This window comes from Cervus elaphus, chromosome 5 (assembly GCF_910594005.1).
Source record: "Cervus elaphus chromosome 5, mCerEla1.1, whole genome shotgun sequence".
In the NCBI taxonomy this organism is placed as follows: domain Eukaryota; kingdom Metazoa; phylum Chordata; class Mammalia; order Artiodactyla; family Cervidae; genus Cervus; species Cervus elaphus.
Window position 1 is genome coordinate 113,459,272 of NC_057819.1, and position 6,041 is coordinate 113,465,312.

Here is a 6,041-nt window from a genome sequence, read left to right on the forward strand (position 1 = left end):
GGTTCCTCTGCCTTCTCTAAATCTGTCCTGAACATCTGGACCTTCTTGGTTCATGTTCTGTTGAAGCCTGGCTTGGAGAATTTTGAGCATTACTTTGCTAGCGCGTGAGATAAGTGAAATTGTGCAGGAGTTTGAACATTCTTTGGCATGGCCTTTCTTTGGAATTGGAATGAAAACTGACCTTTTCCAGTCCTGTGGCCACTGCTGAGTTTTCCAAATTTGCTGACATGTTGAGTACAGTTCCTTCACAGCATCATCTTTTAGAATTTGAAATACCTCAACTGGTCTATTAGGTATTTATACAGTTATAGAATATGCAGTTTAAACATTTTTGAATCTGATATGAACATAACCCAACACCATTTATTAAGTAATATATTCCCCCCCCATATTGAAAATAGTACTATCACTATTATATACTAAATTCTCTTCTGTATTTGTGTCTAGTTTTAGACTTGTTTTTTAAAATTCGTTAATGATTTTTCAATGCACTAGGGTATTAATATATATAATATTAACTTGATCTTAGTAACTACAAGCTCAAGTCCAAAATTGTGGTAATATGCTAGTTAACTCAAATATCTGTATGAGGCACAACAGTAAATGTATACTGGGTTCCCTGCCATGAGAAAATAAATTGCACCTGGCTGGACTCTGGGGCTGGTATTTTAAAGAAGACACTATCCACGTCTGTGATGACACATTAGTCTTGTTAGACTTGTGCTTCCCGTAAATTCTTGTATATTAATTGCATATGAACAGTTGAAAGGAATGGTCTTGTTTTATCCCTGAAAGTCTACTGTTAATTTCTGAGAACTGTCTTCCCACATACTAACCAGTCAGGACTATTAAAAGGAGCTTGTGGGAATTATGATTTTGCTTTAGCTATTCCTGAAGCAGAGCTTGTTGCAGGAATTGTTACTCTTCTGAAATTATTTATTGCTTACTATTTTCCATCTAGAAGGGCTTGAACAATTCCAAACATAGAGTATTATCATGGCCAAATGAAACTGGGTGAAGGGTACACTTAGTGGATGCTCTATTCACTTAAAATCCATCCTAAGGTAAAGTTGATTGGACCACAGAATAATCACTCCAGCCACACTTTCTGATTCATAATTTTATCTCATGGTTTTTACTTCTACAATATCTTCTGTGTCACTTTTGGATCTTTTAAAGCACTATAACTCTCCCTGGTGGTAATTATTGTATGTTAAGTGCGTGTATAGAACAACCCTAAGAAGTCTCGCATGCCACCCTTGGGTTACTTCACCCAAGTCATTGCATAGGATGAGGGGTAGCTGTTCCTTGCTATTATGAGCCCTGGGTAGTGAGTTATTCTGTGCTGCTTTCCCTAAACTCTATCGTGCCTTTGTAAATAGTCCTTTTATTATCTAGATACAGGGACCATCTCATTCCCATTGTGACCCAGTTCTTGTTGTAAAAACAGGAAATTATAAGCCTCAAATATTTTAATACTGAAAAAGACGTATACACCTCCATTCTTTGATTTAGCACTAGCTAATAAAGCATAATGTTAAAGTCATGGTCTGTATCCTTTAATTAGCAGTTGTCAAAGAAAAACACATAGGACGGTAAAACATTTGTTAATTCTAGTGTATGAAAAGAGAGGGCTATATTCTGCAAAACATTTCAGAGTAAGTTGAAAAAGGTGAATCTGAAAATGTGTATAAGACATTTCTATGGTAGACTAAGAATATAGCTCCCAATCTACACTGAGGTGAAACCCACATGATGTCTGTCAGCTTCTATCCATTTTGTCTGTTAACATCTTAATGTTTTCTAGAAATAATAATAGACTCTTTGTTATGTTCACTATTTAGAAATATAGCACAGCTAATATAAACAAATTTTGAGTTTAAAATGCTTTTAATATACTCCTGATTATGAAACAAAACATATAGACTCTTACAGTTGTATAGAAATAGTACTATTGCATATATTCTGATACATTTTCACAGCTAAGAAGGATCATGCTTACTTGAGTTTTGGTGATGAGAAAATTGAGTCTCAGAGACTCGTGTACTCTTAAGTGCCCATGCACTCTTAAGTAAGACCAAGTAAGGTGATGAAAGCTTAAAATGGAAGAATAAAACCAACAAGAAGATGGAGAAATCTGAGAAATATGAGAGACTAAAATTATGAAGAGGTTTCAGTCTGGAAATACTTAAGTTTTGAGCATCTAATACTAGAAAGTTTTGAATTTTTATGGAAAAATTGCCATGATCTTCATTAATTCCCAGAAATCTGGATTTAGAAGGTATACTTAGTATTCTGAAAAAGCCTTATGTATAGAGAGGAAGACAGGAGAGAAAAAAGGAAGGAAGGAGCAAAGGGGAGAGGGAGGAAAGGAAGAAAGGAAAGAAGAGGGAAAAAAAGGACTTAAGGTAGGTTGAGGAGGACTCCTAACATAAGTAACTGTTCCTGAACATACTCTCCTGCGTTTGAAACAAGATGATCCTTGATGTAAAGTGATAGATATATACACATACACACAAGCACACACACACATTGTATCTTTACCAAATCAGAAGATTTCAGCATTAGGGAAATGGGTGTTTATTAAGAACACATAAAAACAATATCATATGAGATCATCACAATCAGTGTATACTTCAGATGAAGACATTACTGGTCTAAGAATAGATGTATTTGAGCCTGAGTTAAAATCATGACAAATGTGTTTTCATCTGTCACTCCCTACAACTGAGCACCAACTCTGAAGGCCAAATCAGGAGTTGGCCACTGTGCCCATTCCCCAGTTACTGGCTGGCTCCAACACATTTTATGTTTTTTGAGGACATATTTAGTATGACAAAAATCATGGGCAGAGATTCAGCAACGGGAAGAAGCACAGCACACGGGGCGGGGGCAGGTGGAGATGACACAGGTGGGCCGATAGCAAGTGGTGTGGCAGGAGACCCGGCCACACACTGGGCGCAGGCAGCAGCTCGGGCGGCAGCAGCTGGAGATGCGGGAGCAGGTTGGCTGGCAGCACACAGACTGGCAACAGCGGGGCCTGCAGCAGCTGGAGATGCAGCAGGTAGGCCTGCAGCAGCTGGAATCACAGCTGGACCCACAGCAGGAGGGATGGAAACAGCTAGAAGTGTAGTGTTTTCTTGGATGTTTCAAACTTCGGATCATGTTTGATATTCTAAAACCCTGGCAGATAATTTATGGTTCTGCTACTGCCAGGTCACATTGTTGATTAAGTTGTTATTTTTTTTTTTCATTTATTTTTATTAGTTGGAGGCTAATTACTTTACAATATTGTAGTGGTTTTTGCCATACATTGACATGAATCAGCCATGGATTTACATGTGTTCCCCATCCTGAACCCCTCCCACCTCCCTCCCCATTCCATCCCTCTGGGTCATTCCAGTGCACCAGCCCCAAGCACTTGTCTCATGCATCCAGCCTGGATTGGTGATCTGTTTCACACTTGACAATATACATGTTTCGATGCTGTTCTCTCAGATCATCCCACCCTCGCCTTCTCCCATAGAGTCCAAAAGTCTGTTCTATAAATCTGTGTCTTTTTTTCTGTTTTGCATATAGGGTTATCGTTACCATCTTTCTAAATTCCATATATATGCGTTAGTATACTGTATTGGTCTCTATCTTTCTGGCTTACTTCACTCTGTATAATGGGCTCCAGTTTCATCCATCTCATTAGAACTGATTCAAATGAATTCTTTTTAATGGCTGAGTAATATTCCATGGTGTACATGTACCACAGCTTCCTTTTCCATTCGTCTGCTGATGGGCATCTTGGTTGCTTCCATGTCCTGGCTATTATAAACAGTGCTGCAATGAACATTGGGGTACACGTGTCTCTTTCAGATCTGGTTTCCTGTGTGTGTATGCCCAGGAGTGGGATTGCTGGGTCATATGGCAGTTCTATTTCTAGTTTTTTAAGGAATCTCCACACTATTCTCCATAGTGGCTGTACTGGTTTGCATTGCCACCAACAGTGTAAGAGGGTTTCCTTTTCTCCACACCCTCTCAAGCATTTATTGTTTGTAGACTTTTGGATAGCAGCCATTCTCACTGGCATGTAATGGTACCTCATTGAGGTTTTGATTTGCATTTCTCTGATAGTGAGTGATGTTGAGCATCTTTTCATGTGTTTGTTAGCCATCTGTATGTCTTCTTTGGAGACATGTCTGTTTAGATCTTTGTTTAGATTTTTGATTGGGTCGTTTATTTTTCTAGAATTGAGCTGCAGGAGCTGCTTGTATATTTTTGAGATTAGTGCTTTGTCTGTTTCTTCATTTGCTATTATTTTCTCCCATTCTGAGGGCTGTCTTTTCACCTTACTTATAGTTCCCTTCAATGTGCAAAAGCTTTTAAGTTTCATTAGGTCCCATTTGTTTATTTTTGCTTTTATTTCCAATATTTTGGGAGGTGGGTCATAGAGGATCCTGCTGTGATTCATGTCGGAGAGTGTTTTGCCTATGTTCTCCTCTAGGAGTTTTATAGTTTCTGGTCTTACATTTAGATCTTTAATCCATTTTGAGTTTATTTTTGTGTATGGTGTTAGAAAGTGTTCTAGTTTCATTCTTTTCCAAGTGGTTGACCAGTTTTCCCAGCACCACTTGTTAAAGAGGTTGTCTTTTTTCCATTGTATATCCTTGCCTCCTTTGTCAAAGATAAGGTGTCCATAGGTTCGTGGATTTATCTCTGGGCTTTCTATTCCGTTCCATTGATCTATATTTCTTCTTTGTGCCAGTACCATACTGTCTTGATCACTGTGGCTTTGTAGTAGAGCCTGAAGTCAGGCAGGTTGATTCTTCCAGTTCCCTTCTTCTTTCTCAAGATTGCTTTGGCTATTCGAGGTTTTTTGTATTTCCATACAAATTGTGAAATTATTTGTTCTAGTTCTGTGAAAAATACTGTTGGAAGCAACCTAGATGCCCATCAGCAGACGAATGGATAAGGAAGCTATGGTACATATACACAATGGAATATTACTCAGCCATTACAAAGAATTCATTTGAATCAGTTCTAATGAGATGGATGAAACTGGAGCCCATCATACAGAGTGAAGTAAGCCAGAAAGGTAAACACCAATACAGTATACTAACGCATATATATGGAATTTAGAAAGATGGTAACGATAACCCTATATGCAAAACAGAAAAAAAGACACAGATGTACAGAACAGACTTTTGGACTCTGTGGGAGAAAGCGAGGGTGGGATGTTCTGAGAGAACAGCATTGAAACAAGTATACTATCAAGGGTGAAAGAGATCACCAGCCCAGGTTGGAAGCATGAGACAAGTGCTCAGGGCTGGTGCACTGGGAAGACCCAGAGGGATGGGATGGGGAGGGAGGTGGGAGCGGGGATCGGGATGGGGAACAAATGTAAATCCATGGCTGATTCATGTCACTGTATGGCAAAAACCACTACAATATTGTAAAGTAATTAGCCTCCAACTAATAAAAATAAATGGAAAAAAAGAAAAAAGAAAATTTGGTGGGAAACAAATATATCATTGGAATGTATTGGTTGACAGATTTCAGAGAAAATTGATACTTTGTGTTGTTTAGCAGAGAGAAAGTATCATGGTGGAGAGGGGGCAATATATTTGGAGGCCAAATTCAGTATAAGAATCTGTTAGAACTGGGGTTTGGCAGTTGGCCTCTCATGGTTCAGCTAATATTTGGACATCAAGTTGGTTGATGGTGCAGGACAGGGTGTTCAGCAGCAAGAACCCTTAAAGCAGACTGGGTAGCAGCAGGTGGTCTTGCAGCATCTGGGGCGGTAGCAGCTAGAGATACAGCATGTGGGCCTGCAGCAGCTGGAGATACAGCAGCTGGGGTGACAGCAGGTGGTCCTGCAGCAGGTGGGGTGGCAGCAGACAGGGTGGCAGCAGCTGGATACACCACAGCGGGGGCAGCAGGTGGTTGTGAAGCAGGTGGTCTGGCAGCAGCTCGGGGGAGCAGCAGGTTTCCTGGCAGAGACCTTGGCCACAGCTCTGGTCAGAGCAGATGGAGCCCCAGTGAGAGTTGACCAT

General features: G+C 39.9%; 1 pseudogene; it reads right to left on the reverse strand.

Annotated features, from left to right (window-relative positions):
* Positions 1–2,856: 2,856 nt before the first annotated feature.
* Positions 2,857–6,041, reverse strand: LOC122695052 (annotated as a pseudogene).